This window comes from Barbus barbus (assembly GCF_936440315.1).
Source record: "Barbus barbus genome assembly, chromosome: 11".
NCBI lineage: Eukaryota > Metazoa > Chordata > Actinopteri > Cypriniformes > Cyprinidae > Barbus > Barbus barbus.
The window spans coordinates 14,244,273-14,262,797 of NC_136739.1; positions in this window are offsets into that span (position 1 = coordinate 14,244,273).

Sequence of the window (18,525 nt, forward strand, 5' to 3'; positions counted from 1 at the left end):
TGTTCGTTGACAAACTGAGCGTGAAATCTCTGCAAACGGTTAATTTCGTGAATAATCGGTTTGAATGATTCAGACAAGATTCCAAACAACTGTACGATTCACGCCGGTTTGACCAATTTATTAAAACAAACCAATTCAAAAGAATGATTTATTCCTGAATCGGAAATCACCTGGTTCTAAACATCTGACGAAAATATGGAGTAATGAGAACTTCACTGAAAAAAAATGATTAATTGAATTTACTTTTAAGGTAAGTGGTTGTAATCAATTTATTTGAATGCCTGTTCCTGGAGATCTTTCTTCCTGCAAAGTTCAGCTCCAACCCTGATCAAACACGGCTTAACCAGCTTATTAAAATCTTAATTTGCACTTGATAATTACAGGCAGGTGCGTGCTGATGCAGGTTTGGAAGTGAACTTTGCAGGAAGGTAGATCTCCAGGAACAGGGTTGGGCATCACTGGGCTATAGCCTATAACACTGGTTCTCAAACCTCTCCACGTAGTACCCCCAGCACTGCACATTTTGTATGTCTCCCATATCTGACACACCCACTTCAGGTCTTGCAGTCTCCACTAATGAGCTGATGAGTTGAATCAGATGTGATAGATGAGGGAGACAAAATGTGCAGGGCTGGGGTACTCCAGGACAGGTTTAAGAACCACTGGCCTAAAAGACATTAACATCAGACATCATAAAACAAACACTCCACACACAATCAAATAATCTATGCACCTTAACACCTCCAGATAGAATGTTAATTTTATACATAGGCTAAACCGTAATTAATCAGGTGTGAAGCATGATTTATTCTTCTGTATCCACAATATGCTGATTATACTGTGAGAATCTGCATTAAAGTGAGGCTGGTCTCTGATTCTGCAACCTCTGCATAATACCAAAAGGCAGAGCTGGAGGAATTATAAAAAGACTTTGGTGTGTGGATCTCTCAGTGCATTTAACAGAATTACAGTATAACAACAAAGGTCTGAAGAGGGTCTGTAAACACTCACTTTATGGCTAGTAATCAGACTTCCAGAGGAACAATAAATACTTATGAATTATGCAGTTCATTAATCTTTCTCATACTGTACAACATTTTGATCTAGTCCTCAAATTTGACCAGCCAAGTGATACTTACAAGGTCACCAGTATTCGGATGTGGGTAATGAAAAGCAAATGCAGAGCAGGGTTGTGTGGTTTTGCCTGGACTGAGGGGTGTTTTTGGAACACTTTGTAATATACTCAATTATGTACTTTTCTGCCACAGTAATAAAAAGTCTTTAAAGTCTTTTTGAGTGAACTAAACATTTAGGTTATGTTTGAAATAATTTGATTAAAACAGATCAATGAATAAATTGAACTTTTATTAAGTAAAATGAAAATTATATGAACCATTTAAATGATGTAGCAGACTCTCTGCATCAAGTATATAATTGAATTCATGATGAATTCATTTTTGAAAATTTTCGATTAATACTAATGTATGGGGAAACTGTTACTAATTCCTCTTCAACATAATGTATTTTACCGTACTTTAGAGAATATTTTGATATGTTTCACATTTGAATGCAAGTTTTTATGTCAAAGTTCAGAAAAAATGTCACAGCATTAAAAAAAAAATGCTTATACAAAGATTGACTTCTCATGTTTTATTTAGGAGCATATAACAATACAGAAATGCATTTTTTAGTAAGTCCAAAACTCAAGCCAACATTACAGTTTTTCTCCATTGGTTTGGCTCATTTCTTGAAACAGAAATTACATTCTCAAAACTCTAAGATCATTTGGCAAAACACTCTTACAGTTTAGCACAACACTATAGCTCACCTGCAAAAGCTCATATCTCTTCCAAAACTGTTCACTCAGGCTTCAATCTAAATCCCTTTCTCACTTAAACAGTCAGTGTCTCCAAAATGGCAAAGATCCTTCTCAATAGCTTTGGCTCCTTTCTCGACACAGATCGGACATTCTCATCATTCTTGGTGCTTTTGTCAAAATAAACCTGGATGGTTGATCACAACAACATGGTTCACCTGCAAAAGCTCATATCTCTCCTAAAACAGTTCACTCATGTGTCAAAACTACATTTCTTTCTAATCTGAATAGTCAGTGCCCCCAAAATGTATCGTCCCTTTGGCATTGTGTGAGTACTGCCATGCAAAATGTTTAGATGTTTTGTCACTATGGCAGAGGACCAACAATATACAACAGAAAAGAGTAGCCTCCAAGGTTTGACACAGATTGCACTCACAGTACCAAGGAAATTCTAACCATTTTTTATTCACACGCAAAGAAAGTTTCATATGTAAAAAGAAAATGTACATTACAGTAATAAATTGTATAAACACAAAATCAAAAAACAAGGACTCCCGCTCTTGTCCACGGTCTTCACCCTCCTGATTATTTACACGCTGTTGTCCGTCTGGCCACAGATTCTCGTCCACATCACAGCGGATACTTTCTCTTGCGATGCAACGAGGGAAGAAACGGCGTGCATGCCGCAACCATCCCCTGCATTGATCTCCTGTAATGTCGTCACACGCTGCGTCCATAGCATGGAGCAGGGACGGCTGATCCTGAGCATGATGCTCATACACTCTCCACCTCCAAGCAGAGAAAAACTCCTCTATCGGATTGAGGAAAGGAGAGTAAGGTGGTAGGAACTCCATGACCATCCTTGGATGCGTTGCAAACCAGCCCCTAATGAGTGGGTTATGGTGGAAATTGACATTGTCCCACACAATTACATAAATGGGTAGGTGAGGCCCTATGAGTCCTCTCTCATTTTCAGGGATAAAATCGGTATAAAGGCGATCCAAGAAGATGAGGAGCTTGTGTGTGTTGTATGGGCCAAGACTGGGGATGTGAGTGGCCACACCATTTTCAGAAATGGCAGCACACGTAGTTATATTGCCCCCTCGCTGACCTGGGACATCCACTGTGGCCCGGTGGCCAATAATATTACGGCTACGTCTTCGGCCCTTGGCCAGGTTGAAGCCAGCTTCATCCACGAACACCAGGATGTTAGGGGTCTCATGTCCTTCCAATGCCATTATTCTCTAAAATAGAGTAAAGAACATCAAATCAGTCATACAGAAGAGTCATATACTACAGTTAGACAATTACATGTTCTCCCCCACAGGTTCAATATACTACAGGCCACTACTCCAGTGGTTCTAAACTAGTGATAGGCCTATGAGGAAGAACTTCCCCTTGTCCGTTTGCTTGGCCTTGTCTATCCATGTTCAGAGATCGGACTGGCGCTGGTCAAGCTCTATATATCTGTGTTTGGCAGCACACGATCAGGGAAAACACCTGTGTGTGACACTCCCCCTTCGTTAGTCTAGTTTCACCTGACTGTAAATGACTGTCATCAATTTATCAAATATTCAAATAAATTCATATATGGTATTCATGGTATTATGTTCTTGACCAATTTTGACAATTGAACAGACAGTTGTGCATGCGAGTACTTATACAATGAAATCATGCTGACATGTTTTGGAGAGAATGATCATTAGACTGAGAATCAACTAATCAGTTTAGATCTACAAGATCTATTCATTTGGAAAATGTGCTAAATGTGGGCTAACTGTATAACTGTAGGCTACTTGTACTTAATCATTTGCAAAGATGCACTGAGACAATTGAGACATGTACTAAGGCATTTGCCATTTGATAAAATGAATGAGAAATGCCATTCTGTTGTGAACATTTGCCAAGAGGTTTGGAGGTTTGTCCATGTTATTTTGAGAATGTAATTTCTGTTTCAAGAAATGATCCAAACCAATGGAGAAAAACTGTAACACACAAACACTGAACAAAACGTGACTGAAGCACACAAGCCCTCGCTGTATGAAACATGCACGCTGTGTGGAACTACACACAGGTGACCAGACACATCCCTCAGTCAGCAGGTCCACTCTGCCTCTCGAGACCATTTGAATGTTTGTGCCTGTGCTGTAAACAATCTCAGCAATAATGGTGTAGAACCTGACACTGCAAAGACCCCTGTGGGAGTTAGTGGTGTTGTCTGTGCTCCGGAGACTTTTCCAGCTGAGATAATCGCAGGCCCTGTTATCCCAAGCCGGCCCCCTGAGCTGAGGTTATGTTTCTGAACTGTGGAGGTGAGCCTTCTAATGTTTGATTCAATATTCATAAAAAAAACATGATGTGCTCAGAGCATGCTCTTACATAAAGTTACCCTCTAACGTACATACAAAACATTTTCTAGGAAATATGAAAGGAGAAAAGAAGCACTAAAGACTTTATCAAATTCAATTCTCCGAAAATCTCCAAGCTAGACTGCAGGCTAAACGTTCAGTTCACAAGTTTTCTCTTAACCATTCCTCAAAGAAGTGAAAAGATTTGTATAGCGGAGTCAATGTGCACTCAGTTCTGTTGAAATCATGCGACCAATTATTCTGCTGCTTTAAACTCCAGGAAAATAAACTTTAATATTTACATTGCTGCATGTACTGCTAGTTTGAAAAACAAAGTACAAGAACTTTATTGAAAAGAACCGTTAATTATTTTCTGCCAAGTGAAAGAACACACATTAAAGGTAGAATTATTAGATTTACTTTTAATTGGAAACACTTAAATCAGGCCTGTATCTGAACAGCAGCCGAGACAATTGAACAGAGTGAAAAACACTACAGAAAGAACCACAATAATACAAAAGTGCAAGGAAAAAAAGGAGCACATGAAACAAAGAGGTGGACATCTAAAAAAAAGAAAAAAGAAAGCTAATAAAAACATGCTGACAAAGGAGTCCAAAGAATAAAGTCTTTGAGTCATAGTCCTGAGCTGTCTGGAAGCTGAGCTAGCCGACAGTGTGTCGAGAGAGAGGTGATCAGAGCAGATGTGATCTGGGAAATGAGATGAGAAATACAGCCAGTGGCATGTCATTTATTATACACTTTACTTTGCCTTTTAATAAAATACTGAAAACCAGGAAACTATGTTAACAAAAAGAAGAACATGATAATAACACTTTAACACTGTATAACAAAATGTCAGTGTACTTCAACAGCAAGGCTACATAAGGACCAAGGTGCAACTGGCCCACTCAGATAGACGGTCAAAAGTGTAAAAGCATTAATAAAAATGTTCAATTTAGGCATATATTTTTGGCTCATATTTTTGCCCTTTTCTCTTTCAGCCAAAACATGATAATGCCATTTTTAGCTGTCAAAATAAAATAAAAAATATCTCATGTATTGTAAAATGATGTACTTCAGTTTGAGAGTAGGCGCTGAGGTCTACCCTTTGCTTTACTGTATGCACCACATGAACAATAATAAAGAGTGAACAATTTCAAGAAATAAAAATTTTAGACACTTTTGCAAAGAAAAAAATAAATTAAACCATTTGATTTCAAAAGAAATTGAGACTTTTCATCATCTCTTTAAATCTACTTTTCTTTCCTAAAGGTCTCCCTCAACAGCTCACCCAGAACTCCATAAAACTAGAATCAGAAAACAAACCAAATGTTCTCCTTCATTCACAAGTCCATTCAACAGTCGCCAGCTTTGTCAGCCAGAGAGAAACCTTACAATATCCTCTAAACAAGATTTAGTTTTTGCATTGCAGAGTTTTGTGAATTTCCTTTGGCTCAGCGATGGAGCCTTAAAGAAGTGAATGTTTTGGGAGAAAATGATACCCCAGCACAGAGTGCAATGTGAGTTCTAACTATTAAAGCGCTACCTCCCGCTGTGGTGTTTATTGAAGTGTAGGGCTCTCAGCTGCACATGTGATGGTAAAATTGCTGACTCCGGCAGTGAGTATAGCTGTTCCCACAGTACATGCCACAGGAGATCAAAGATTTCTGAAGAGAAAAATCTAGGGCAAACTTATCGAAACAACCTAAGATTGTCACAAGAAATCTTCTTTAAGTGAAAAGATAAAATAAGAATAAAAAGAATGAGAAACTATAAGATTCTTTCCTGCTTGCACATGGTCTCTGACAGAGACCTGCGAGAGGCCTCTGACGTCCCTAGAGGATGTTTGTGTCTGAAAGCATCAATCACCTTCTGCTGACGGGATAGTGCCAGCATTCTCTCTCAGCACAGAGGGCACAAACAACAAACTTTCTCGTCATCTCATATCAGCTCTAGTAACAAGCAAGACAGCAATATTAACATTGTTAATTAAGCTGAACAATCTTATGGTACATCAGGGGCAGATAATTGACTTGTTTTGCTGTAAAAAAACAGACATGGAGTTGAAATACAGCTTGAAAACGTTACACAAACATAGAACAGCATAAGCAAGGTCACATGGAAAACAAAGGAAAGTATTGAAAACATTGGACTGTCCATTCACTGAAAAACAGAAACTATAAAAAAATTAATAAACAGAAAAATACTGACACTTTTATTAATTATGCTTACATCTGGCTGTCTGTAACAGTGGATGCCAGTTGAAATGCTTTTCTCACACAAGTCAAAATAAAGTTCAAATGAAACAAAAGCTCATCTATAACAAAAGGCAAACCATAACATCCATTGTATCAACAACAGAATGGAGCTTTTTAGGCACAATTAACAATTTGCTATTTTTGAGAGTCATTAATTGCAAACTGTTATGAATTATGTCTGCAAAGTTCAAGTCCAGGTTAATGTGAACTAACAAGCAATTAAAACATGCATTCCTAAACAAACTGCATCAAATTATTACACACTGGCAAAATGAGCAGTACTGACTGAACTTCACTAGACAGACAAATTAGGCCAATGGACAAAGGCGAGTAACTCTTAACAAAAGCTGCATCATATCTGAACCGGCTTCCCTCCACACAAAAGTTCATGAATTCACAAGCAAATGGAAAATCTAGCACATTTACAAAATAAAAAAGTTCAAAAGTTCACATGCAAAACAGCAGCAGAATGCTTAAGTGTTGGAGGATGGGTTTGTGACTAGTGCACAATGATGTGTTTTGTGTAGCACAGGGTGTGCTATTTCTGCATTAATGTGCCTTTACTTTCCAGTTATCTTACAGCAGACCTTCGGTCTCGTCTGCTATTAGTCATTAGGTTTTCTTTTATCAAAAAATAACTACAACAAACTTAAAAAGGGATCCATAGGCAAACAACTAGGGCTACAAATGAATGCTATTCAAATGCCAATTAGAGCCACAATAATTGTAGACAATGCATTTACGGCTTGACCTAGCCTACTCTCAAAATCCCTGAATAGACAACATTCTGCTTTTGTTTGTTTAAAATGTGTCAGATTGTTGTGGTTCATCTGTGATTTTTATGAACTTCAGACCAACTCCTTTTTTCAGACTTCAGTTTAGTGTTTAGTTTAGCTTAATGCATTAATCTTATTCTAGTAAACTAAGCTTCATTGTTTTAAGTAGGCAGTGTCTCGGCTATGACTAATATAAAAATTGTTCTTTTGGCTACAATGATAAATGCATTAAGATTAATGCATCTGGATATGTTAATGGTAAATAAAAATAGATTGAATGCTGATTAAAACTACATTGATCACCCTTAATTTCACCCTTGATTCATCTGACGGAAGATCAATACTCGCAGCATCGGACAGATAAGCATCGCTGGTAGTCGGGTGGGAAAGGCCAAGGTTTGCTTGATCGGAGGCTGTCGCCGCGTTCGAAGGGAGTTCAATACTCACAGTATCGAATAGATAAGCGCTCCGCCGGGAGGCTCTCGCCAGCATTCGATAGGAACTCAATAATCAAAGCATCGGATGGGTGAGCCTCACCGGTAGTCGATAGAAAAACGCATTTGCTCCACCGGGAGCGCTCTTGGAGCATCTGACAGAGAGTTCAATACTCAGGATAATTTGAGTCGGCTAAAAGGGAAGAAACTATGAGGATTACTTGCGCAAATGTAGACAAATCCAATAAGCTACTTCTGATAACACGTCAGAAATCTTGGTGCTACTTGCGTTCGAAAGTTAAGCATATGACAAAATAGGATTTCCTGTGCTAGCGTAGCCCAAAATAATGCCATGAATCTGGGTGGATAGGCATGGCTTTGGAAGCGGAGGCGATGTCGACTTTGGCAGCCAGGCGCTGAGACCAATGATTTTATCAAATGGATTGCCTGATCGATGTCCTACTATTGTGAGAGAATCGTCGAGAGGAAATCGAGCCGTTTAATCTTGAAACGGGGAGTTATGCAGAGCTGACAGATCGATTAGAATGCATTTCTTACCCCGGACATTTTCCCAGCAGCCACTCCAATGGGCTAATGCTGAGAAGGTTTTCATTGAAAAGGCTGATCATGAACCATTGTTTAATTGCGCCGCCTATAGAGGAAAAGCTGAACAGATTATAACGGTGAAACAGCTGAACGTAATGAAAAACTCAGAAAAATGGCAACTTTTGATGTCCACGTTCAATGATTTACGATTGTTGCAGCATTCTTATCATAAAGAAATGGCCAAATATTAAAGATTAAGTGGACATTTGAATTAAGAGTTGTTTAGCCGAATGAGGATTAGGTCGCACAGTGACAAGTAGAGGATTGTCTGGCTATTTGAGTCTTCTGTAGGCTTGATGGAATGCGTATGCATGTTATATTGTTTGATACATTTTAAGTTAGTTCAACGGAACCATAAGTTACTTACTTTTGATACTTTATTCAAAACGATTATTATGGCCTATTGTGGCCTGCAATGCATCTGTTACCCAATTGCTCGTTAGTGATGGCCTTGGATGAGGGGTCTATGCCCGCACCTGCCGGGATCCGTACTCGGATGTTGTAAGCCACTAGCGGTGGCTCCGAAGCAACAGTATTTGGTGGGACGGGCAGTGATGTTGCTGTAAAAGAGGATATTGTGACTTTAAATGAAGTAGAGAGCTGAGAGGGAGAGGAGCAGGGGCCCAAATTTCTATCAGAGGCAGCCTCATGCATAATATCGGCCTCTGGGGCTTGAGGTGGGAAACTGATGGAAGCAAAAGAGAAAAAGGGGGTAAAAGAAAGATGTGTGGGTCTGTTGCGAGCAGAGGCAGCCTCGCGCTTGCTTCACCTGCCGTAGCTATAAGCCACAGGAAGGGAGTCCTGAATAATTTGAGAAGCCTGCTCTGCTAGCGGAGGTAGCCTCGCGCTAGTGTCTGCTTCGGGAGCTGGAGGGCACTGAAAAAGAAAAGGGGGTTATTAGTAACGGGAGGAAAAAGACTGAGATGTGTGGGCCTGTGTTGCAAGCGGAGGCAGCCTCGTGCTTGTTTCTGCTGCTGTAGCTGTAGGCCACGGAAAAATGGTTTGAGACTTTTAGCTGGACATGCTTTGTACCTATGATTGTTAATCATTTACTGTTGGTCCACTGTGATCAAATGTGAAATTTTCCCTTCCACTGTTGGTTTTAACCATAAAACGAAATTAATCTTATCCATCTTATGTCCATTTATTGAAATGCAATGTGTAAATTAATTATAGGTAAAAATGCTGGTGAAAAATAAGGAAAGTTTGAGTAATTCCAGTGTGTATCCTGAGCACTTGTGTCATGGTTATGTTACGCACCCCACACAGAAGGCCGTGTTGACAGATCAGAAAGTCCTATAGAAACAGGAAAAATTGAGGAGACAGGAGCAAGGGTGTCTGTGTCGCACATCATCTCCAGCAATTGTGAGAGCGCCGGCGCAAGCACAACACTACTGCCCTGTACGAGTCCTCAACTCATTTTAAAAATAAGAGTCCCGATCTCACTCAACAATAGACAATGATTTTCACTTGACATTTTTCAGCTTCCCCATACATTTGACATAAAATATATGTAAGATACAACACAGTATATGGAAAATAAACCTTTTCTTCCAAAATCAAAATACCCAAAATGTGCACATACTTTAGGGTGTCACAGTTACATAGTGACATTAACATCCAATGATGTCGCAACGTCTTTTAACAACTTTGATCAACAAATTACTTGCCTTTAGCGATTTTACCTGAGAATTATTTGGCAACAGTGGTTGCGCCGCTAGTGGGAGCCGCCTCGCGCAAGCTGGAAGCAGAAGCTAGAGGCCTGGCTGCATACGGCGCTGCGGCCGGGAGAGCCGCGGTGAAGGCTGAGCCGAAGCGGGAAGCGAGTGAGGCTTTGTTGCGGTGAGAACTGGGGGCGCGGCCCAGGCTCGTTGAAGGCCTGCTGCTGCGACCCGACGCTCGTGGTGACGACAGTGGTGTCGAGCGAGGTGATTTCGGAGCTTTCCTCGATCTATTGGCCGCCTTGGCGGCTGGAGTGGATTTAGGAGTGAGATAAAACAAGAAGGGAGGATCTTAACAAACTTCAGTAAACATTCACCAAACATTTTCCATGCAGTCTGATCCTTGGAGTTAAACAGACATTTTTTCCTAATGTACCTTTAAAACCTCTAAGTAATTGATCTCTGATTATGATCAACTAACCCCTCTGGATGTGAAGTTCAGGGCAACATGTTGGTGGTTGTGACATCTTGCTTCCTGAAAGAAACATAATGTCTACATTAGCTGGCAGTTGGTGCAAACTGATGATGGCACATCTGATCACTTATTTTAATTTTCATTCAAGTCATTTGATCCGCCTCATTTATGTTGAAGGGGTCAGGATCCTTACATACCTTCTCAGTCTGTACCTTTTTATTTTTTTATTTATTTATTATCATATGATGAATTGTTTGTGAGAGGTATATTACAAACAAAATAGATTGTACATAGCAGGTCAGTAGTAACCAGAGCCTGAGGTCACAACTACCTCTAATGTGGAGCAGCTATGAGAAACTCAATAGTGTGTTTCATTTCACACCCTGCCAGGATATATGAACACGAGGCCCTGCTACCCATGAGGACTATTGCCCCTCATGACAAACAATTCTCATTTAATCCGATATGTTGGTATGATATCCCCAGCAGCAGGACTGTTGAAAATGCTAGTTTCTGCAAAACGTCTGCAAGCACATCAACAATGATTTATTAATCTGCTAATTTTATGCTTTAAATATTTTACTATGATAAGTGAGAAATAACAACTCTATCGCTAACATGTATCATCACATTAAATATTTGGGCAAATTATATCCAACAGACATAATCTGACTGATTTTTATATTTAATAATATGAGCATACTGTGTTTCAATGTTTGAACTATAGCTCATGTAGATATTGTAAATATATTTATTTGATTATGCACCTATAGGTTAAACTATGAATTATAGATGTGGGTTTGAAAATCTGATTTTCTAAGGTCCATCTGTTGATATGCAATCTTTTTATGAATAATCCTATTATCTTATCAATTATGCATGTTTTGTCATCATTCTTTTAAAACTTCCAGCCAATCAGATGATTTTCTGTCTTTTTTTGTAACAGATGTAATTGTGTCCTGGGGCTGATGAGGCAGAGCTCTTGCAAATAGATTTTCCTTTTATTATAAATTCCATGGAATAGAGTGACCAATACAGTCTTCAATATCCCTTAAAATTCCAGGGAAGAAAGAAAGTCATACAGGGTTTGGAATGAAAGAAGAGTGAATAAATAGTAGAAATTAAATTTTTAGGTTAACTGTAACTTTTTTTTTATTAGAAAACAATATCCTGTCATTTGAATACACACAGAGATGAATGTACCTTAAAAGAATACATTGTGTAACAAACAACACACTTTGTCTAAAATATATAATTTTCTAATAATAAACACAAGACATGCTGTAGAATTGCACTCGCACTGAAAAAATGTAGCCCAAACTTATTTCAGTGCAAATTAGCTGTAGTTTATTCATCAGTGAAAACCTCATGAGCTTTTTGAAAAGAATAGCTGCACTGGCTTTATTAAAAGGTGTATGGCATATATAGGGAATACTGTGCAGATAAGCTCCATTTGAAATCGGTATCCCACTGCCTATTTTATTAAAAAGCCATGTTCAATAAATCAAACTGAGCCACACAAATATCGCCTTGGTTTAATGAAAGCATTTTCTATCTAACAAAATGCTGTGAGTGCTTTTTGATAATGAATGTCTGTTTGTCCTTTTAAAAACATGTTTACCATATTGTTGCAAATGTTTAGGACTGTTCATAACCATTTTAGTGTTGCAAAAAGTGTACTTGGCCTCTTTTCACACCGACATGAGAAACTAGGGCTCACTTTTAGTATGCGAGAACTACAGGAGAGGTGAGCCCAGGTCTCAGATCCTGTGTGTGTGAAGGGGCAGATGATTCAACAGCTCAGGCCCATCGGCTCAGTCAGGGTGAAAATATTTCACAATGGATTAAAATGTGGCGTGTGATATGGATTTGGACGCTTCAATGTCAAATAGAAGGGGGTGGAAGCGAGTAACAAAATATGTCATAGGTGTCTAATTTCGCAAAACTGTTTATTTCAAGAGGATTCTGCTATCTGCTGATCATGCTATATTGAAAATTATAATATTCTACAGTTTTTGACTCAGACGAGGGCAGAATTTGAGAATTGTGTTTTCCTGAGTACTGGGGAAAACTTACCAACTACAAAGGCAGAGAATTTTATTGTAGCCTAATATTCAAGATTCAATAAAAGCAAAACAGTACGGACAGCATTTGTGACATACAAGAAAAATAATTGACTCGGGCCAAAAAAAAAAAGTGTTTGCAGTAATATACAGTGATTGCCTATGGCATCTATGGTTAAAATGAGAAATATGCAACTCATATATTTGATCAACTTTATTATGTTTCTCAAAAATGTGTTATTCACACTTTAAGTTGTCTAAATCATCCTTTTAGCCACAGAAAAAATAGGTCCCACTTTATATTAAGTGGCCTTAACTACTATGTACGTACATAAAAAATAAGTACAATGTACTTATTGTGTTCGTATTATATTGCAAAACACTTTTGCTACTATTGAGGTGGGATGCGGGTAAGGTTAGGGACAGGTTTGGTGGTAAGCGTATGTTTAAGGATGGGTCATCTTCGGGGACACAAATTAAGATATTTTTTATTTAATCTAAGAGCTCTCTGACCATGCATAGATAGCAACACAACTGAAATGTCTCCAGACCCAGAAACATAGGCTGTGTCCAAATTCAGGGTCTGCATCCTCCTTAGGATCCTTCCTACCCGGTTGAAGGAGGAGGGATCCTCCGACGTCCGCAAAACCCGGAAGTCGGTGTTTGTGAATTTTGACAGCCTACCCTTCTTTCAGTTCCCTCCCTTACCCGTTGCTCGTATCCTGTCGCCTAGCAACCGTGACAGCGCCAAGCAAGAAGCGGGAAAATGGACAAACAAAGAGTTATTCTCCTCATTTTAATTCTTTTGGAAGAAATAAAGCAATTAAATAAATTAAATACTTTCTTTGCTCGTTGTCGGAGTTTTTTTTATATCAGACTACAAGACAGTCACATCCAGGTAAGCCATTATAGCCTATTTTTATTTGTTTTTAAGTATTCTACTAATTTCTCCTACAAATTCATTGAGCCGAAGCATAAACTTTAGCTTGTTTTGTCAGAGAAACTCCTCTCCCACTCCGCTACCGCTCGCTTCGTCCGCCATTACGCTCTGCCGAAAAGAATTATGGGATAGGTAGGACGGGAAAGGATCCACCACACCCATCCTTCCAATTCGGGGAAAAGGAGGACGTATTTGTGGGCCACATTTGAAGGATCCTACGAATTTGGACAGCCTTCGTCGCGGCGCTGTGACGTAACATCCTTCAAATGAGTACTCCGAAGGATGCAGACCCTGAATTTGGACACAGCCATAGTAAGGACATTGATAAAACAGTCCATGTGACATCAGTGGCTCAACTTCAATTTTGCGAAGCTACAAGAATACTTTTTGTGTGCAAAGAAAACAAAAATAACATAACTTATTCAACAATTCTTCTCCCAGAATTAACGTCTTCAGACATTTTGGAGAGTACCACGATGCATGCGCGCACTTTTTCCTGAACATAAACAATGCTGATTACGTTAATTACATTCTAGGGAAAGCGTGCACATGAGTCGTGGTACTCTCCAAAATGGCAGAAGACAGATTTCTCTCTCAGATTTAAAAAAATATATATCTTAATTTGTGTTCCAAAGATGAACGAATGTTCTTACGAGTTTGGAACAACATGAGGGCGAGTGATTAATGACAGAATTTTCATTTTTGGGTGAACTAACCCTTTACTTGTGTGGCAATTCAATCTATGCAGAGCTTTACTCTGGGTTGGGTAGGGAGACCCCACCGGAATATATGTATGCAGTACAGCTCTGCACAGATTGATTTACCACACATTTAATACTTGATGTATGCATTAATAAGAATAAGTCACCTGTTTGTGTAGCGTAACCTATCAACTGCCTCACATATGAGCATTGGCACTATGTTCTCTTACATTCGCTGTATCATGTGCTGTCATTTGATAGGAGGTCTGTGCATTACTTTTCTAGGTAAGTGACACACACAGATCCTTCCATTCTTTCCATTCACCCTTAGGCTATTTGTGCATAATCAGCTAGCTCCAAGACACTCGATGCCAAACCACTAACACATTTTATTACAATATATAGGCTGGCTTGTAGGCCTACCCAAAAGAGAACTATGATAATTACTATCAAATACATTTGTAGATAAAAAAAAAGAAATAAGGATGATTTAAAACCTCACAGCTCAAAAATGTACCAGTGGTTCAAGCAAGCACTGGATTGTTTCAGAGTATTGCAGAAAACATTTTGAAATGTACACAGAAAAAAAACTTTGTTTGTGTTTTGAAGCGGTGTATTGAGCCTGTGTTAAATCACTGTGCCGTGGAATTGCTAGGTCGTGTCATCACATGCAGCTGCGTGGATGTTGGGTAGACCTGCTTCTCTCTCGCAGGTACTGCTGCATAATCGAGTCAACACTGCGTCCTAGTGGACGCTCTTTCAAATACACTTTGAAACTAGCGTTTCTTTGTACATGAGGCAGTGAAAGCACGGTATTTGTCTGCATCTGTTCATTTATTCAGACAAACATTTAATATAGGCTGCAATTTATACACCGAGACAATGACCTAAATACACATTTTCTGTAATTATTTGGATTTTTAAATAATCAAAATGAAAATAAATTTAAAAAATCAAGTTTAGCTAAAATTAAACTTGTAAAGACTACTTAACTTTTATTTTTTTAAATAATGATTACGATCTCGTGTACTGAATGTGTAAGACAAATATTTTATTACTTTTTATTTGATGGTTATGAAACGTGATGGAAAGTATCAGTCATTTGCAGGCTTGTAGGCTAGAAAATAGAAGTATTTAACTCGCATGATAACTTCGGTCTCTGAGGATGTCACACCCATTGCACGCAACAGTCTTGACAGGAAAAATGGAGTGTGAGAAAAAGAGAAAGAGCGATGATGTGATGCACACAGGAGTATATTACAGGAGTATATAGAACTCTAAGTCTAATACCTTTGTTCGGTGTCCTGTGAGAGTCATCTGGCCTCTTCTGGATCTTTTTTAAGAGTGTCTGGAAAGTGGAGAAAGACTTCACCATGCCGAGACGGGCTTCCTCACCCAAAAAATGTCCTGCCTAGAGACAAAACACAGTTGCAGTCCGGCTTCTGACTGGTCAATGCAACATTCCAGCAGTGTTATAAACAACAATAAAGTAACAGCATTTTTTAAATGTATTTATTTTTTATCCTGGATAGCAACAGTCTGTTATGCCGGGGACACATAATGAATACAATTACATTTAAATGTTGAAATTGAAATCCTTCATATTTTATAATGTAGCATCCATTATATAAAAGGTGCGAAAGGCATAACAAGCCCTTGCTATGTGGCAATAACTGTAGCTATAATTGCAATATAACAAATGCTACTTAAACGTAGCCTTATAAAACCTTCTTCAGTTTCTAAAACTAAGATTGATTGCACTTTGAACTGTCTTGACCTACTTAGTTATCTATAAAGTTAATATTTTAACAGCTAGTTTGTATTTGTTTACCATTCTTTGACTAGACACTGGAGAGAGTTGTATGTTTTCTTGTAAAGTTCGAAGGGGCTGGAACCTAGGTAAGGGCTCCGGAAAGGCTGCATAAAACTGTAATGAGACAGATGTATATGCAGCACATACAGAATTTGTGTTTATTTTATATGAAAAACATGTCAAGTTTCTTCTTGAACTATTTGCAGAAAAAACAGTTAGTGAACGATAAGCTGAATCAGTCTAGTACCGTTAAATGCTGTGAGTAATGTTTGTTGAGTAAATGATTCAATATTATGACTTATGGGTCATATATGAGCAGAAATAATTTTTGATCATTTTCCAATTCTAAAATGTTCTCATAGATTATGTGACACACAAAGATATTTAGACAGCTGACAAGCATTGAAATGTCAGAAATACCAGTGTTATGATTCCCACTTCTTTACAGATGTGGTTTAAAGTCTCTGAGCAGTCTCCATAGCTCAGCTCCATGCCCATGGTGTAGTTGAGAACTGCGAGGCAGCCATGAGGCTTAAGTACTCTGTGAACCTCCTGAAGAAAACGTGACTGGTAAAACCAATGGATCTACAGAGCCATCTTCATAAGGCAGTTCTTCAGCTGGACTCTCCCTTTGTGTTTCCAAGAAGTAAAACAGAAGCATATGCATATGAATGGATGAAACTCTTGAAGATAACAACATCAAGAGGATAATCACAGAATTTCACCTCTAAATAAAGAAATATTTGACATTTAGGCCCATTAAGACATGATTTTCATGTGCCTGATGTTTATGCAGGTTTTTTTTTTTTTTGACACACTAATGACTCTCATTGCTGTAATAAAATAATGTGTCATTTTGTTTGGACACGCTTTACTTTTTTTTAATAAAAAAAACAGGAAATACAACAAATATTATAATGATGTATTGCTTTAAAAAATACAACTCAAAAGTAAAACATGCGCACACACAGAGAACTCAGAAATCTCTGGAAAATGTATATATTTCAATGTTACTAGTAAAATACAAAACATTTAAAGTTATATACATGACCGCCCCTTGCATATTGTTTTATTAAATATATCTTAGAGTAGTGATAGCACTCTTGATTTTTCTTTGTCTAAATCTGTAGATTGCTCCCCCAAAATCAGCACAGAAAATGGGAAAATGTTTGCTTATTCTAGCTGTTGAATCATGAAAACAGTCATGCAGATGCAGAAAAGTCACTTTGAATAAATGTCTCAGGAATAAATGAATGAAATGTAGGAAAAACAGAACTCTATAAGAACAAATCTTTCTGCTTGATTAGTTTGCTATGGTATGCATATGCAGAGATTTCTATTGTGACAGAAATGCCATAATGGCCCAGTTCCAAAATGAATATACCAACATACTCAGTTGCATAACTTTTTAGATTAACACTTACTTTTGTAGTAAAACTGTTGCTAAATGAGTGTTGTGTGTTAATGACTGTATACTGTCTGGGTGATGAAAGGTAAACAGTAACAGGAGATTTACACAAAGTAAAGCTGTCACACATGATGTAACGTCCAATTCAGGTTTGCCTACCTGTAAGAGATGTTTGACACGTTAACATGTTTCCTCCCCATCTCCAGTTGAGCAGGACTGATGTCTATCCCGACCACACGAGTAAAATGTGGTGCTAGGAGCAATGTTCCCTGCCCTGACCCACAGCCAACATCTACTGCCAGGTCATTGGCTGAATTTTTCTAAGAAAATGTATAAAACAATATATGCTTGTAATGTATGATATGTATCTTTGTAAATGAAATGACACAGATGGCAGACTGATGAATAAAAACCAACAAACAGTTACAAAAGTCTTATATTACTCCTGTGGAACTGTAGAACCTTGTCAATGAGCTCTTCAGAAGGAGAAATTCGGTACTTCCAGTATGAGTTTGCATGTTCTTTATCCTCAAACAAACGTACAGCCACTTTTGACAGCTGTACAACTCAGAAAGCTGCAGGTATTTAAACAGTCAGCATACTAGCCTGAGGAAATCAAATAAGGATATAAAAGGGGAGGAGTCACCTTAGGTTTCAGGCTTTGCTTCTTTCTTCCCACACTAAGAGACAGCATCAACCATGCAAATAGAATAAAGCCGTTTAAAACATTCCTTTGAGGCAACCGTAATGTGCCCAGTTTGCTAATGAGGACTTGAGCCTCACACAGACATGTTTCACATTCATTCTGGACTAAAAGTTCTTTCAAAATTAAAAAAACATAATGACCGGAAAGGGATCAAAGGTTTGCAGGCATGTCATGCTGAATAAAACATAAAAGAAAACATTCAGTGATATCTGGGCATGGAAAAAATGTGGTCTCAATGTTAGTGTGATTTTGAAAGACATCTGTTTAGTTTAGAATCAGAGATCTTTTGCGAAAGAAGTGATGTAAGCAGAAAAGTTAATTAAAATGGATATACCTTACAAAATTATAAGAGAGCACATGAAAAAAAATAAAAGCATAGAAATGCATAATGCTTATCTGTAGATGTTGATACTGCTAAAGAACAACAAGCTTATGAAATACAAGTTTATGTGAATGTAAAGTGTGGATGTTAAGAAAGATTAATTTACATTTTTACAACACCCAGATAGAGTAAACATTT